The sequence below is a fragment of the Camelina sativa genome, chromosome 10 (genome assembly GCF_030686135.1).
Source record: "Camelina sativa cultivar CO46 ecotype springtype chromosome 10, ASM3068613v1".
Lineage (NCBI taxonomy): Eukaryota > Viridiplantae > Streptophyta > Magnoliopsida > Brassicales > Brassicaceae > Camelina > Camelina sativa.
This window is the reverse complement of record NC_141889.1, coordinates 20,471,050-20,489,791: the sequence shown is the minus strand read 5'-3', so window position 1 is coordinate 20,489,791 and position 18,742 is coordinate 20,471,050.

Here is an 18,742-nt window from a genome sequence, read left to right as displayed (position 1 = left end):
ATATTTTCTATAAATGACTGATTATTACCAAAAAAACCATTATGAAAAAGTTAATGAAATTCCAAAATCAACATTTCACCCGTGAAATATGTGAATGTGGTAAAGAAAATATTTATAAAAATGTTACAATTTATGGCAATATATACTTTTGTGTGTTTTTAAAAATCAAATTTATATTTATGGTTTATCGAGTAACTATAACAATTTTGCATAATCTAATGGTCACTCATTTTAAATATATTGTGATTTTTTTTTGGGTACTAAATTTATTTAAAATGATAAGGGTTATTGTCTCATTTATTTTTAATAGCACATAGATGAATATACAATTAGAACGTATATTCCTGAGGATGTTACATTGATAGTGGCTTTACCGCTGGGTAGCTCTCATTCTGAAAACTCTCTAGGTTGGCATTCTACGAAGACCGGGAAATACACAGTGAAATCAGGATATGTTACGGAGCGCTTAACGAAACAGCGGACTACTCAGGTCATTCGGTATGGGCCGGATATTACTCCCCTTCTAGCAGGGGTCTGGAGGGTGTTCTGTCCACCAAAATTCAGCATTTTATGTGGCAAGTTTTATCAGGGTGTGTTTCGGTCACAACAAATTTGCGGCGGCGAGGCATTTCTTGTGATTCTGGGTGTGTAAGATGCGGGAAACAATAAATCATGCTATTTTTTGGTGTCCACCGGCACGGCAGGCTTGGGCTCTAGCTCAGGTGCCTATCGGATCGGTCTCCTTCCCCACAGATTCTCTGTATGCCAATGTGGATCATTTTTTGGGTTCTTCGAATCTGGGTTCTCAGATAGCGGTTTTCCCTTGGATTATGTGGTATATATGCAAGGCGAGGAATGCTAAAGTCTTCGAGAATCAAATGGAAAACCCGGAAGATGTCGTAAGGGTAGCGATAGGGGAGGCATATACATGGTTATAGGCACAGGCAGAGGATGTGGATGAGGAATCATTCCCAATTCCCAGTGCCTTTGGAGCTTCAGGGTCGGGGCGCGCAAGTCACCATCCTGTTCTTTTTTCAGGGTATTGGTGTTTTGTCGATGGTTCGTGGAATGCAGGTGATGTTTTTGCAAGTGCAGGGTGGATGTGTTCGTCCTCTTTTGATGCAGTGACGACGAGGGGAGCCGCCAATTTTCGACGAAGTCTTTCCCCACTACATGCTGAAGTCGAAGCCTTTGTTTAGGCGATGCGGTGCATGATTGGACATGACTATCGAAATATGGTTTTTTATACAGATTGTTCAGACTTGGTGAAGATGGTGTCTTCTCCTCAGGACTGGCCGGCCTTCAAAACCTACCTCGACGGTATCAAGATAGATAAGGAAGAGTTTTCTTCTTTTTCTTTGTCTCTAATTTCAAGAAATGAAAATGTAAGTGTGGATTCACTGGCACGCCAAGCGCGTTCATATCCGTCTCATGCTTTTTTTGTAGATTCTTTTCCTCCCAATTGGCTCATATGAGTTGATCTTTTTGTTGTCAAATAAAAAATGTATAATCCTATTCGGTTATCAATATTTCCATTTTTAATGAATAATGACACTAAATGTTGAGATTAATTAGTTTACATACTTAGATATATATAAACAATCACACATCATGATATCCCCTAATTTGTTGTCATTTTTATATTTATTTATAAATATATATAAATCTATATTTATTGGGAATTAAGTTTCTTTTAATGAGTTCTGGGGTGATATACTTCTTTCTATAATCAATTATAATAAATATTGAAAGCTTGTTATTTAAATTATTGTAACAATACTAACATAAAAAAATAACATTTTGTTTTTATATGATTCTGTTAATAAGTTTTTTTTTTAACGGCTTCTTTATTACGGAAACTTAGTAGTTATTACAACTTAGATCATGCAGAAGAAAAGTAGGAATACAGGAATAGACATCATAAGAAATATTATCTGGTAAAGTTTTTTTTGCTAATAAATCAGCTGGTCGGTTGTTTTTTCTTGGTGTCCAAGTGAAATCAACTTCTTCAAATCTGGTTTTCCAATAGTTGATTTCCTTTATCGAGTTGTAGCACCCGAAGTTAAGAGTTTTGCCATTAAGAATCTCTGAAATGCTTTTGCAATCTCCTTCAAAAATTACTTTCTAGAAACCTTTACACCAACTGTGTTGCATTGCGATGAGGAGAGCTTGTAGTTCACTATCTAAAGGAGATGTAGTCATAATTCCAGTAGCTTGTCCTGCATCAATGAATGCTCCTCTCTCATTTCTCAAAATCCATCCTGCCTTTGATTGACTTGTAACCGTATTGTAAGAGCCATCATCATTGCATTTTATCCATCCAATCGGAGATTGCTGCCACATCGTGGTAGTTCTTGCAGTCCTATTTATAGGACCTGGAGTAACTATCTCACAGCTCAACTTTGAATATACTCTTGTGCTTGTATCCATTCCTCAACATCCTGCCTTGCTTTAACCAGTGTTGAAAACCATGAATAACTCCTTTGCTGAAAGACTAGATAGTTTCGACTCGTCCATAATCTCCAAAGGATTCGAATTGCCAGTTGATGTAGAAGATGATCACTTTGTGCAATAGAACCAGATAGAATAGCCTCCATCTTATCCTCTAGAGAATTTGTTTGCATAAGAATTATATTCAGAGGTAAACCTGAAGCTCTCCAGACCATTTGCGCATATGGACATTCAAACAAAATGTGTTGTGTGGATTCCTCTGCTTGACAACATCTTCGACAGGTAGAATGAGTACTAATGTGTCTTAGTCGTAGATTCTCACTACTTGCTAGTGACTTTGACAGTATTTTCCAAAGGAAATGTTTGATCTTTGGTGTTGTATCTTGTTTCCAGACTTTGTTCTTTAGAGCCGGGTTGCCTGGTGGTGGCCAGATGTGTGGATCAGAGTACAACTGATTTGCCAACCAATACGTAGACTTAACAGTGTATATCCCATTCTTCGTATAATGACATCCTAAAATGTCTTGATGATTCTGATTGCAGAGTTTAAGCGAGAGAAATAGATTTGCATCTTCTTCAACAACCAATTCACGGATAAGTTCTTCATTCCATTGGCCAGTATCTGCGTGAATCCAATCTTTAACCAGAGTAAATTCTGTTTGTTGACTAACTACTTGAGGAGGTCGAAGTGGATGTAAAGGAAGCCATGGGTCAATCCAAGTATTGATCATTGAACCATCTCCGACAATGAATCGCATACCTTGTTTGAGAAGATCTCGACCTTGAATAAGGGATTTCCAAACGAATGATTCTTTTCGTTTTTTGGTTGCATTCAGTATTGATGTATCACCGAAATATCTTGCTTTAAGCATTCGAGCCATTAAGCAGGTTGGATGTTGAATTATTCTCCAAACTTGCTTACCTAGCAAAGCCAGGTTGAAATGCTCAATGTCTCTGAATCCCATACCTCCTTCTGATTTGGATCTTGCCATTCGATTCCATGAAAACCAATGCATGTTCTTTTTAGTATCGCTGTCTCCCCACCAGAATTTTGATAGGACAGAGTTAATTTCTTCACATGTCTCTTTTGGAAGCTTGAAAATATTCACAGAATAGACTGGTAATGCTATAGCAACAGACTTGAGAAAAAACCTCTTTTCCACCTGTTGATAGAAATCTTTTGTTCCATCCTTGTGTTCTTGCTTTGACTCTATCAGTTAAAAACTGGAACATTTCTGCTTTTTTCTGTGTCACTGCTTCTCGTAGACCAAGGTATTTACCTCCACCTCCCTCGTAATGAATACCCAAAGTGCGTCGCATTCTTGTCTTTACTTATGGTTTAACCCTTGATCCAAAAGTTATTGCCGACTTGTGTAGATTGATTGCTTGTCCTGAAACCTCTTCATACTTGCTTAAGATCTGCTTTATTGCTTTGCAAGACTTATCATTGGCCAACATGAAGAAAAATGAGTCATCAGCAAAGAGAAGATGAGTAATGGATGGACCATGATCACTTATCTTCATGCCTTGCAGTTGTCTCGATGTCGCTGCACTTTTAACCATATGGGATAATACCTCTGCACAGAGAATAAATAGATAGGGAGACAATGGATCTCCCTGCTGAATCCCTCTTTCTGGAATGATGGAGCCATGAGGTGTACCATTTATCATCACAGAAAAACTAACCGTAGAAACACATATACTGCATAACTCGTTCTAAAAAAATCCATTCCAGTCTGTCATATGCCTTCATTATGTCTGTCTTTATCGCTATGTAGGATTTAGACTGCCTCTTTCTCACCTTCAGTGCATGAAAAATCTCATGTGCTATGATATTGTTGTTTGTGATCATCCTTCCCGGAGTAAAGGCTGCTTGATTCTCATATATGATCCTCGAAAGATGTTTCTTGAGCTGATTAACCAGAATCTTGGATATGATTTTATAACTTACATTACAAAGAACGATTGGCCTGTACTCCTTCATGGTTGTTGGTGCTTCTGATTTTGGGATAAGACAAATATTGGTGTGATTTTGATGTGGTGACATTCTTCCTTCGTCAAAGAATCTTCGCACTTCATGTATAATGGTGTGTTGAATATCTACCCAAAACTGAGGATAAAAAAATCCAGTAAAACCATCCGGTCCAGGAGCTTTATGTTTCCTTATGCTAAAATCTGCTCTTTTGATTTCAGCAATGTTGACTTCTTTAGTTAGATCCTCATTTCTTGTCACCTACGTGAGTCCACGTATTCCTGCTTTTGATTTTCCAGAAGATCTCTTCGTCAATGTATGCTTGATTGAGTTCACGTTTAAGTCGTTGCCTTTCTGTAGGTGTAGATTATGTTAATAAGTTATATTTTTAATAAATTATATGTTCTTTACTTTTATTAACTTTATATTAATTGATATGTTTTTATAGCCTTTTTAGAATATTTTACTTATATTGATTTTAAGAAATCAATATTGATATTGATTTTAAGAAATCAATATAACTTTGACTTGTATATTTGTAAGTAAATTTTAGTGAAATTTTGCCTTAAAATAGTATGTAATTAATTAATTAGTTTTAATATTTGATATCTAAATTTGTGTGAGAAATGATGACATATCTAATTATTATTCAGTTAATGTTTTTTTTAATTAAGTAGAAAATTTAACGGTATTTTGCTAAAAGGTGCAAAGAGCTCTCTAGCGGCGACACATCAGCTTTTTCGAAATTGTGTTTCTATATTAATATATAGGAGATATTGATTAAATAAGTATATAGAGTTATATTTTAAAATTATATTTATCATCAAACAAATTCACATATTTCTAAAACAAATGTGTGTTGGGTCGGGTTTCGTATACATTGATTTGCTCATATATAATGTATAATTTGTGATGTTATCACTGTTAAAAAGTAGATTTAATATAGCTAAAATTCATTGTAGAAACCAAAATACCCATCAAACCATAGCATCATCAGGCACTCCAGTTTTGCTTACAATTTTAAAAACAAATCTTAACATTGGACGAAACTAAACTAAGACCAGTTGTTATAGATTCAAGAAGATTTAACGTGGACTTCCAGAAATGTTGATTTCTTTTATATGAATACCAAGGAATCACTTCTTGTGGAACCAAAGCCCTATAGGCAACAGATTCCTTTTCCAAGAAGACATGTGAAGAAACTTCTGGATGAAAAGAAGTATGATCGGTACAAAGAAGTTATGAGTGAGTTCATCGCTGACATTCCCTTTACAGAAGCAGTAAAGCATATCTTTTTGTTTAAGAAGGTTTACAATGATGTTGTGGTTGGAGAAAAAGATTTGGTGGAGGTTAAGACGTTTTTTGCTCTAGAAAAGAACATTCATTCTCCATCTTTGAAAAGACTACCCAAGTTAGAAGATCCAGGAAAATTTGTTGTTCTATGCTCCAACTTAGGAGTGAACTTTGAGGAATCCCTTTGTGACACTGGATCTAGTGTGAACGTAATGTCTAAGGCTGTTGCAGAGAGGTCGGGGATTGATGATATGAAGGCTTCTATGGTCTCTCTTAAGTTTGCAAATGCTGTCACCACGACTCCACAAGGCTTCATTAGTAATTTAGATGCTCAAGTTGGGAGTTGCTTGGTTGCTACAGATTTTCATGTTGTGGAAATGAGCGAGGGTTATGTTATGCCTTTGATTCTTGGGATACCTTTCTTAGCAACAGTGGGAGCAGTTGTTGAATTGCCTAATAAGAGGATCACTTTCTCTAACATTGATGATAAAGTCTTCTACAACGAAATCACTACAAATAAAGCTACAAGACATTATCTAACTGTAGAAAATGAGAAGAAGGTGGATGCCATGATAATGGGAGAGAATGATGAGAAGAATGAGGTCAACGAAGTCTTGGATGGACACACTCATTCTTCTGAAAAGAGTTCTAAGAAGGTTAATAAGATAGACAAGCCAAAGATAGAGAGAGTAATACGAGATCTTCACATAACCTTGGTACCCCAGAAATATGTTAGAGACACCATTGAGTACAAGGTGAAGTGTAAAGGAAAATCTCAGCCTTTCTCTAAAGTCAAAGCCATCCTCACTCCAGAGTTTAAAGAGAAAGGCCAAGAAGCAATGGATGATATGATAAAAAAGATTTTGGAGCTTAAGCTGACGAATTGGAGAGCTTGATTTGACACAAGTTCTCATCCTCCCATCACTTGACACCTGAAACCATGGTCAAGCTATAGACCTTAAACAAGCGCTTATGGGAGGCAACCCATGGGGTTTTTGCTGTTTTGCTGGCTTACCCTTTAACTTTTATTTGTCTTAGGATTTTGGTTTTGTTTTAGGAGCTTCGGATCGACCACTAATGTTGTAGATCGGTCGATCCTCCTTACATATCGGTCGATCCTGTTGGTTTGCTGCGGGTATCTCCAAGTTCAATAATGTTGTAGATCGGTCGATACCATCCTGAGACCGATCAGTCCCTACCTTGCCAACACCACTCCAACACTAGATGTGAGATCACCGGTTTTTGTTTCTTTTCCTTTCTTTTTCATTTTCATTTTTTCTTATTTTCTTTGTGGGTTTCATTCTTTCCTTGGTTTTGCTTTCACACCGAGACGGTGTGAAGTAAGTCCGGGGGAGGGATGTCTCCAGATTACTGATGTCGTTTTCTTTGGTTGTTTTCTTTGGATTTTTCTTTTCATTGAGTCTTGTTATCGAGACAGTGTTATATATATATATATATTGTTGGGAAACTATGATCATTTATAGGAGTCTTTGCTTTGAACTAACACTCTTATGATTGCTTTAGTACTTTTGATTTTAGAATGAAGCTTGGAATGTACATGAGCAGAATCAACACGCCCCAAAAGACCCTCACTGAAGAGAACTAGAAGTTGATCATGCGTTGTCTCTAGCTTGAAAAGACTTAACCGGATTTAACTTCTTTCCTTGGGAATTGGTATACACCGAACAATACTCCTCCCTTAAGCCAGACAAGACATGCATCTCCTCACAAAGTATGCTTCCCCTCTCTCTTCCCTTCAATAATCTATAAAAAAAAAGAAAAAAAAAAGAGAAGAAGAAGAGGATATAGGTAGTAAATAAGTGAACCAAGGTTGTGCGTAAACCCGTGCATCCTTCGGAATTCATGGAAACCTGTCCTAAAGAAAAGAGCAAATGATCGACAAAAAAAATACAATGATACCCTAGAAAATTAGTTAAAAATCGATCCTTTGGAAGTGAGAAAAAAGAGAGGAAAGGAAGCATATGAAGGAAGTCTTGGGCATTAAAAGGTTGAAGGAGTCAATAAGTTCAGTGATCGATATTCCCTCGGTGAGACCACACATTTTCATTAATCTTATGTAGAGAGACAACAATGGGGATACTGAAGGTTCTTTAAGGTTGTGGAGTTCAGAGTAAGGAGTGTTGATCCTAATCATGGGCAGACTACAAAAACTAGTTCTAATTTGATTTGATGAAGAGTGTAAAGAAGAGGTTCCCAAGAATATGTGAGTTTCCACTTTCAAACCTTTTCTCTGTTCCTGAGTTTTTGTCTGTTCCTGAGTTTTTGTCTGTTCTTGCTTGAAGACAAGCAAAGATTCAAGTCCGGCGGAATTGATGTGTCTGTATTTTATAGGTTTTAACCATAGTTTTTAGGTTTGTTTTGAGTCTTTTATTGAGTTGAAGTGTGCTTTTAGAGTCTTTTTAGTCTTTTATGAGTTTGTACAGGTTATAGGTTGTTTTTAAAGGGAACTGAGTGTTATGGGGATGAAAACATGCATCTGGAGCCAATTTGGTGAAGACTGATCGGACTAGCAAGCAGATGGAGCAAACACAAAAAAAAAGAATCCTGGATCGGCTTATCCACATTCGGATCGACCAGTCCCGAACCCGAAGCAACTTTTCTATTTACGTTTTAATCCGACTTTTAGGGTTTTATTTTACTATTTAAGCATGAGGCACGACCTCTAAAAAGATAACTTTTATTCTACGCAGCTTTTGAGTACTTGTAAACTTTGGAAGAAGATCTCTAATCCTCTCTAATACTTTGGAGAAGATTTCTGAACCCTTTTTATTTCTTTTGCAATTTAATTATGTTTTCTTCATCATTGATTTGTTGTTCTTGTTTCTCTATGTCTCAGTAGTTTTCCTATTGGGTTTCTGGTTTCAAAGAGGGTTTATGATTTTCTAACTATGGTGTTTTAGATTTCGGGTTGATCTATTCTGTCTTTCATCTATTGTTGTTCTTAACGCTTAAGCTAGATTGATCACCTAGATTAAGATCTTAGGTTAAACTCATCGTGGCACCAAAAGTGTTGTTGAGTTGCTGGAAAAGAACATAGGTGAGCAAGGTGGACCTTAGCCAACGGAAGTTGAAGTTGAAGCACCTTGTGAACAAATCAAACCTAAACTTTTATTGCTTGCTTGGTTTGCTAGGTCCAAACGACGGTTTAGGGTTTAGTAGATTTCATTGCATAGATAGCTAATGCTGCAGAAGTAGTTTAGCTTTACAACAGTGATTTGAGTTCTAGAACGGTGTCTAATGCAACCCCATCTAACCACATAGGTCCAAGAATTGCACTCCCCCTGTGCCCAATTGATAACATCAATATTTTACCCATTTTAGCAATAGTTTTAGTGTGCATTTAGGAAGAGTTTAGTATGATTTCAAGGCTTTAATGACTATTATCAAATATTTTAAGTTTCAAGAAGGTTTTACAGGTTTTATAGCAAAAAGGACCAAAAGACAAAGAAAATACGTTTCAGGACAGATTCAGAGCTTTACAGTACGAGAAACTTTTGAAGAACTTCCAGAACTCACATTTTGACGTGCTTGGTGTCTATGGAAATCTGGAAGAGTCATTTTTCTCCTCGAAGTGTAATCAAGTCAATACGTTCACTCACTAAGAAAGTTATTCCCGATTTACCGACGAGAAGATAAGTTTGAAGCCAAGTGGAATCGATTAGCAACCATCACGGCGGCCCGGCATGGAGGAGTCACCACGTTCTAGAAGCTTCCCAAGCCGCCCCTTTCCCTGCACTCAACAAGAAAATACGTTTCTACCCTTACAAAACCCTAAACCTAGACAAAACCCTATAAATACTCTTCTAAGCCCTAGAGCTTAGAGTGTGCAATCATTGGAGCAGCCAAGAGACACGACCAGAGGAGCAGCCGACGTCCAGAAGCTCTCTCTCTCGTCCCTCTCTCGAAGCTTTGAGATCCACCAACTCTTTTCTATTCTATTTGCTTTGTTCTTAGTTTTCTAAAGGAAGAAAATCCTACACTTTGTTTGACAATCATTGAAGTAATATCTAAAACCCTTTTCTATATTTATTCTTTTATGTTTATGAATTTTTTAAACCTTGCTTTGATGATTCCCTTAAACATGCTAGAGTAGTTTTCTAGTTGGGTTTAAAGGGATAATCAAAGGAGGGAGATGATCTTAGTTTAGGTGGCAATTTTTAGGGTTTGTTAGATTTATATTCTTGTTTATTCTATGTTTTAATTCTAAGTCTTTGCTTAATGCTTTAAGTTAGCCTCATGAACTAACTGTGATCTAAAGTGTGTGTGCGTTGCCACAAGCTTGCATGTGTGCTTGAACTAGCTTAAATGTGTGAGGTGTCATAGGAAGCACATACCCCTTACCTATGATATCTCATGGATTAGAATCGAACCTGTTTAAAATGTTTTGATATATGCGTCGTTTCCTGCAACAGTTGAGTCTCGGAGTATAGGGATCTTAGACGGTTAGCTTGTGAATTACAAGTTAACGGTTCATTCGTGTTTCATAGTCCGAGTTTTAGATAAACAAACTTATCCTAAACTTTCCTAGATAGATAGATCATCAAACCCCTGCAATTTCCCTTGATGCCCAACGCTTGTTTTATTTATTTTTATTTGCTTTTATTTTCGTTTATTGCTTACTACGACCGTGAAAACCAAAACCCCATTTTTATTGAGTCCTAGCCTTATATCTCTTCCGATGGATTCTCTAAACAACAACTCTCTCTCTGTGGGATCGATCCTTAAATACTACTACCGATTAGCTGTGCACTTGTAGCCGTTATGTGGTCTTTTTAAGGTAAAAGATTTTGAAGCAAAATAAACCACACATCACAATCTTTTTGGCGCTGTTGCTGGGGAGAGATTGTTGTTTACAAGAGTCTAGGAACTAGAGTAACGTCTAGGACACCTTGCTTTTTAATTTTTCTTTTTGATTTTCATTGTTTCAGGAGACCCTGAGGATGAACCTCGACGATCTCCCAAGAGATTTTGAGAATCTCACAATCGCACAGCTCATGTCACATTACCGAGCCACGGACGGAGACCCATCCGGACTGTCAGCCCACTCGATGCATGGTCCATGTCATGGTCACTCCCGACCAGTCCATGTACCATCACCTAGGCGCCCTTGTTGTCGTTCTCTTACTCGACTATCTGAAGGCCCAGCACCTATGGGACCAGCCTACTGCCCAGCTGACCATTCATACATGCCGTACCACACAGACGTACCATGCTTTGCAACGGGCCAGTACCTTAATCCGCAAGAAGTCATGAATGTTGATGCCAATGAAAACTTTTTCTATGACACTCGAAAACCAATCACTTCAAGGAGCTCTCACACTGAAGACAAGCTCATGAAGATGATAGAAGAGCTTATATCAAGTCAAGAGGAGGCTGATAAAGTTCTAAATGCTAAATTGGATAATATGAGTAATCAGTTTGGAGCTAAACTCGAGACTACCACCAAGGACGTTACACGCTTGGAGGAACAAATCAATGCTGTCAACAACCAAGTCATAAACAACATTGAGTATATTGATGATGATAGGACGAAGATTATCAACATGGGTTACACCATTGACACCATCGAGAGCCGCCTAGAATGGAAGATTGAAGCCTTACAAACTTTATTCAACAACCCGGACGAACGCAACAACTGGAGTTATGATCAACTCTTTCAACCTATTGATGCTGAAGAAGAACATGGAGCCTCATATGTAGCCCTGGGCGTTCGGTTTTCTCGGTTTAATCGGGTCGGTTTATACGGTTTTCCAAAATTTTGGTTTTTAAAAAATTCTGCTGAATTAAACCGAAATTTTATTCGGGTCGGTTCATTCGGTAATCGGTTTATTCGGTTCGGTTATCTGCTTTAAAATCTATTCCAAAATAAACCGATTCGTATTTTATTTCGGTTAATTCGGTTAACCGAATATGAATAACAATCATTCCTCTATGAAAATCATAAGATCCAATGGCTTTCGATAGCAAGCAAACTCCAGCTTCAAACACAAAAACTATGGCTTCATAGATTTAATACGCTTAGGGGATTAGATGGAAAAGTTAGGATACAAGCGACATCAGAACTGAAAAAAGGTGAAGCTTCAACTGCAAAGAATTGAAAATTGGGAAAATGAAAGAGAGTTGTTCTCTCGCTTTTGATTTCAGATTTGTGAGAGGCAAAAAGAAATAGAGAAACGGCTTAGAGGGAGGCAAGAGTGGAAGAATAATAAACTAGATTTAGGGTTTTATATTTTATTAAATAGATATTAAATAGCTCGGTTGTAATAATATTGGGCCAGACCATACAATTTATTCATATAACATATTCTTCATTAGATAAGCCCAAAAAAACCTAGATTTATTTAAACGCAACTAACCTATATGTTTTGTTTATTTTTTTTCTTTATTCCATCATCGTCTTTCTTCAATCATCCGGCGGATCTGCAACTCGATCTCGTTTCAAAAGCTTAACTACGGCGGATCTTCGACGATAGGTGATGATTGGAGGAGAACCGAATAACCGTTTGGTTGTGGCTTGTCGAACCAAACCGAACTGATAACCGAAATCCCCAAAAATTTCTGCCGATCGGTTTACTCTTTCTCTTAAGTTCGGCGCCGATAACCAAAAAACTTGGTTTTCTCGGTTCGGTTTACTCGGTTCTTGCCGAACGCCCAGGGCTGCTCACATGAGTACCCAACCGATCCTAAAAAGTCCAAGGAGTGGATTAGAGAAGAGTTCTATCAAACTGATGAAGGAGAAGCTTATTTTGAAGGAAAAGCTAAGGAGAACCATTATGAAGATTTGCCAAGAGAGAATGATGAGTCTTATGATCTATCATCTACTAAAGAATATGGAGAAAAAGAGCTCAAAGACTTCTACTGTTGCATGACATTTCGGATCCCTAATGAAGAAGTTCCTGAAAACTACAATTTTTGACAATTTCACCACCAAGAAGAAGCTTTCTACCGAGGTAACCCTAGAACCAGACCATCTCCAGCACCATTTGAAGTCTATGAAGATTGGGAACCTGTCCCAAGTCATCGTCCATCACGTTTTCAAAGACCCTATCCAAGGAGAGCCGAAGCCAATTTAAACCATTCTTACCGAGACCCTTTCCGACTTCCACACCAAGTCTATCAAGACAACTTTCATATGTCTACACATCAAAGAGCTGAAGAAGAAAAGATGCTGAACTTAATTTAACAGTTAGCAGACCTTCAAGATGAGACTTTGAAGATGCTACATGAGAAGCTTGAAAAAATCGATTCTGATCTTTCAAGAAAAATGGATGACATTGCTGTTAGAGTTAGAAGCAAAGATCTAAAGATATTGAAGCCATGGAGAAGAAGCTCCATTTTCTTGAGTAAAAACAAGAGAGACATCTCAAGAGTGCTCAAGATAATGTTATCAACATTAGAGACTTGGCCAATGAAGTCACCAACTTAACAATGGACCATGAGTCCAAGTGTGGTTTTTATTCAACAAGAATATAGACACAAAGAGGCAAGTGGAGAAGCTTACAAACCGAGTTTCTGAAGGCGAGAGGAAACTGTTTGGTCTTGAGTTTAAACAAAAACGTTTTGAAGAAGCTATGTCCGAAAAGTCTACATTCACAAAGGAGAGCCACAAGCTACTTAAGGAGATTGAATCAGAAATAAAGGAGAAAAACCAAGACCTTGCTGCTAAGATTGAGGATCTCACCTCATGTGTTGCTGAACACAAACACGAAGAAGAAACTCGACCTGACGAGGAGGAAGAAGAAGAAAAGGAAACCCTACTCGAAAAAGGAAAACATTCTAGTTTTCTTTTAGAGAAAGGAAATTTTTCTTTTGCAAATACACAAGAGGATTTCGTGGAGAACAAGCAAAAAGGTTCCATGGAGGTCGAAACCTTCAACCCCAACTCACACGAGACCTCTCAACAAGGAGAAAAAGAATCAATACCCCATGTGGCTTGTAACACCATCACAACCTTCAAAGGAGCCCAACCTTTACAAGAACTTGAAGAAGGGGAGATTTATGAAGAAGAAGATGAGCTATTCAAGGGAACTCAGTTTCAACATCAACCACGTCATCTCACCCTCTTGAACAACCGTTGGTACACACGCATGATAAGCCTAAGAGATCTAAGCGATTTCAACCGAGCAGTTGGGAGACTTCCACAAGGTACCACTTTCGCAAAAGCTTGTTCTATTTATCACATTGACCGTTTCTTTCTTGCAACCGACTTTCAAATTATCAATGCCGAGAAAGGGAGGTTTACACCACTTATACTTGGAGGAGCATTCCTAGCCACAGCTGGAGCCGTCATGGACTGGCCTAACCGAAGAATGACTCTTACCAACATCAATGGAGACATTTTCTATGAAGCTAAACCATTCAACCCACCTACTCGAAGATGTAGAGAAGAAGATTATGCAAGAGAACCACATGATGTCTACATTGGAGAAAGATCCAAGAGAGCTTGTCTAAGGACAACCGAATCTCTTCACCCTGCTTGAGAAAGCACGCTAACGTCAAGCCAACGACGTTAAACAAGCGCGCTTCTTGGGAGGAAACCCATTTCTAGTAAGTTTTTATTTTTAGGATTTAATTTCTTTTATTTTTAATATTTTTACATTCCAGTTTCAGGTTTTCATAAAAAAAAAACACAAAAAAATATAAAATAGAAAAGCCAAAAAGAGAGAAGAAGAAGGTCCATGGATTAATTAAGTTCTAGTGGCAAGTACCACTTATTGACCAGCCATGTTCAACATGTCCGAAGCATGTCGAAGGCAACAGATCAATCACAATCCTCATGTGATTGATGCTGAGAGTCCCCACCAGCCATACCAACCATAGCCGATGCCATGTCTTATGTACCATGTACCACGTCCAACGTTAGCTGCTAATGTTTGTGAGCGTACCATTTGCTGCTGTCCGCAACTGTTCACCCGTGTACCGCGAGACAAATCTGAACCACCAACCATCACCATTCTTTTATTTAGGTATGTTTTTGTTATTTTTATTTTATCATTATTATTGATGGTTTTAGGTTTTTGTTTCAAGGAGGATGCATTTAGAGATATATCAAACACAAATCGAATGAACTTAGCCTAGTTCAAACTCGATGTCAAGCAACCAAAGGAAGTTACAAACGCTTAGTCACCATATTTTCATTACCACAGCCGAATTCTAAGACAATTTTTTGGCAAACATTAAATGTCTAAGAGTCGACACAACATCACTCCATCAAGGTGACATTGTTCTTAAACCCTACACTTTTCCTTATGATTTTTAATCCTTAACTCTTTCTTTTTTCCCACCGAGGACGGTGTGATTTAAGTCTGGGAGAAAGGATGTTCCATCCTATACTAATGCTACTTTCTATTTTGTTGACTTGAGACCTTTTCCCACTTTTTACATCAATTATTTTGACGTTTTTATCCAGTCACATTTTTTTTTATTGAGTCAAAACTATTAGGGGATTATGATCTTATTCTAACGGTTTATTTGATTTGGATTAACACTCTTATGACTCTTGATTATGCTTGACAACAAAGCCAAAGTTTGGAAAGACTGTGAGCCGACTCAACAATCCCCAAAGTCCCTATTCGATTGATATTCAGATAATCTAACGTTGTCTCTAACTTTTATATGACCTAAACCGGACTTAATTATCAAGCGAGGGATTTGGTATACATTTGACTAGATCTCTACATTCAAGCCACACAAGATATTGCACTTCTTCAAAAGTATGTTCCCCTCTCTCTTCCCTTCGTAACTCTAAAAAAAAGAGAGAGAAAAAGAAAAGAAAAAAGAAAAAAAAATAAAAGAGAAGAAAAGAATAAGGATATAGGTAGCAAAGAAGTGAGCCAAGGGATGTCGCGTAAACCCGTGCATACTTTGGATTTCATGGACGCTTGTCCAGCGTATATAAACAAAAAAAAACAAGAAAAGGAGCAAGGGATCTAAAAAAAAAATGATACCCTAGAAAATTAGGGAGAAATAGATTCCTTAGAAGTGAGAAAAGGGAGAGGAAATGAATCATACGAAGAAAGTCTTGGTTTGAAGATAGTCGACAAGCCTTTGATCGATTTTCCCTTGGTAAGATTTTACTTTTTATTATTGTTGTAATTTATGTAAAGAGATGACAATAGAGATTCTGGAGACTCTAAAGAATTGTGGGATCAAGGAGCGTTGATGATTCTCATGGTGGATTACAAATGGTAGTTCCTAATGTCAAGGCGAAGAAGAGTGCAAAGACGATATCCCCAAAGATAACTGAATTCCCATTATTTTCAAAATCTCTTTTCTATGATTTAGTTTTATTATTTGCTTGAGGACAAACAAAGTCTAAGTCTAGGGGAGTTGATAACATCATTATTTTACCCATTTCATCCTAAAACCATTTTAGTATGCATTTAGGAAGAGTTTAGTATGATTTCAAGGCTTTAATGTCTATTATCAAGTATTTTAGGTTTCAAGAAGGTTTTACAGGTTTTATAGCAAAAAAGACCAAAAGACAAGGAAAATACGTTTCAGGACAGATTCAGAGCTTTACATTATGGGAAACTTTTGAAGAACTTCCAGAACTCATATTTTAACGTGTTTGGTCTCTATAGAAACCTGGAAGATTCATATTTCTCCTCGTAGTAGAATCAAGTCAATCCGTTCACTTACCAGGAAGTTATTCCCGATTTACCGAGACGTGTTATAAACCAACGAGAAGATAAGTTTGAAGCCAAGTGGACTTTAATGTCGGCCCGATTAGCAACCATCACGGCGGCCCGGCCCAGAGGAGTCACCACGTTCTAGAAGCTTCCTAAGCCGCCCTTGTCCTGCAATCAACATGAAAAGACGTTTTTACCCTTACAAAACCCTAAACCTAGACAAAACCCCATAAATACTCTTCTAAGCCCTAGGGTTTAGAGTGTGCAATCATTGGAGCAGCCAAGAGACATGACCAGAGGAGCAGCCGACGTCCAGAAACTCTCTCTCTCTTGTCCCTCTCTCGAAGCTTTGAGATCCACCAACTCTTTTCTATTCTATTTGCTTTGTTCTTAGTTTTCTAAAGGAAGAAGATCCTGCACTTTGTTTGACAATCATTGAAGTAATATGTAAAACCCTTTTCTCTATTTATTCTTTTATGTTTATGAATTGTTTAAACATTGCTTTGATGATTCTCTTAAACATGCTATAGTAGTTTTCTAGTTGGGTTTAAAGGGATAAGCAAAGGGGGGAGATGATCTTAGTTTAGGTGGCAATTTTTAGGATTTGTTAGAATTATATTCTAGTTTATTCTATGCTTTAATTCTAAGTCTTTGCTTAATGCTTTAAGTTAGACTCATGAACTAACTATGATCTAAAGTGTGTGTGCGTTGCCACAAGCTTGCATGTGTGCTTGACCTAGCTTAGATGTGTGAGCTGTCATAGGAAGCACATACCCCCTTACCTATGGAATCTCATGGATTAGAATCGAACCTGTTTAAAATGCTTTGATCTATGCGTCGTTGCCTGCGACAGTTGAGTCTCGGAGAATAGGGATCTTAGATGGTTAGCTTGTGAACTATAAGTTAACGATTCATTCGTGTTTCATAGTCCAAGTTTTAGATAAACAAACTTATCCTAAACTTTCCTAAATAGATAGATCATCAAACCCCTGCGATTTCCCTTGATGCCCAACACTTGTTTTATTTATTTTTGTTCGCTTTTATTTTCGTTTATTGCTTACTACGAGCGTGACAACCAGAACCCCATTTTTATTGAGTCCTAGCCTTACACTCAAAGAAGTGAGCAAAGGGATGTCGACCATACTTTGAGCCAAGGGATGTCGCGTAAGAAGTGAGCCAAGGGATGTCGCGTAAACCCGTGCATACTTTGGATTTCATGGACGCTTGTCTAGTGTATATAAACAAAAAAAACAAGAAAAGGAAGAAGGGATCTAAAAAAAAATGATACCCTAGAAAATTAGGGAGAAATAGATTCCTTAGAAGTGAGAAAAGGGAGAGGAAATGAATCATACGAAGAAAGTCTTGGTTTGAAGATATTCGACAAGCCTTTGATCGATTTTCCCTTGGTAAGATTTTACTTTTTATTATTGTTGTAATTTATGTAAAGAGATGACAATGGACATTGTGGAGACTCTAAAGAATTGTGGGATCAAGGAGCGTTGATGATTCTCATGGTGGATTACAAATGGAAGTTCCTAATGTCAAACCGAAGAAGAGTGCAAAAACGATATCCCCAAAGATAAGTGAATTCCCATTATTTTCAAAACCTCTTTTCCATGATTTAGTTTTATTATTTGCTTGAGGACAAACAAAGTCTAAGTCTGGGGGAGTTGATAACATCATTATTTTACCCATTTTAGCTATAGTTTTAGTATGCATTTAGGAAGAGTTTAGTATGATTTCAAGGCTTTAATGTCTATTATCAAGTATTTTAGGTTTCAAGAAGGTTTTACAGGTTTTATAGCAAAAAGGACAAAAAGACAAAGAAAATACGTTTCAGGACAGATTCAGAGCTTTACAGTACAGGAAACTTTTGAAGAACTTTCAGAACTCACATTTTAACGTGCTTGGTGTCTATGGAAATCTGGAAGAGTCATATTTCTCCTCGGGGTAGAATCAGGTCAATCCGTTCACTCACCATGAAGTTATTCCCGATTTACCGAGACGTGTTATAAACCGACGAGAAGATAAGTTTGAAGCCAAGTGGACTTTAATGACGGCCCGATTAGCAACCATCACAGCGGCCCGGCCCAGAGGAGTCACCACGTTCCAGAAGTTTTCTAAGCCGCCCCTTGTCCTGTAATCAACATGAAAAAACGTTTTTACCCTTACAAAACCCTAAACCTAGACAAAACCCCATAAATACTCTTCTAAGCCCTAGGGTTTAGAGTGTGCAATCATTGGAGCAGCCAAGAGACACGACCAGAGGAGAAGCCGACGTCTAGAAGCTCTCTCTCTCGTCCCTCTCTCGAAGCTTTGAGATCCACAAACTCTTTTCTATTCTATTTTCTTTGTTCTTAGTTTTCTAAAGGAA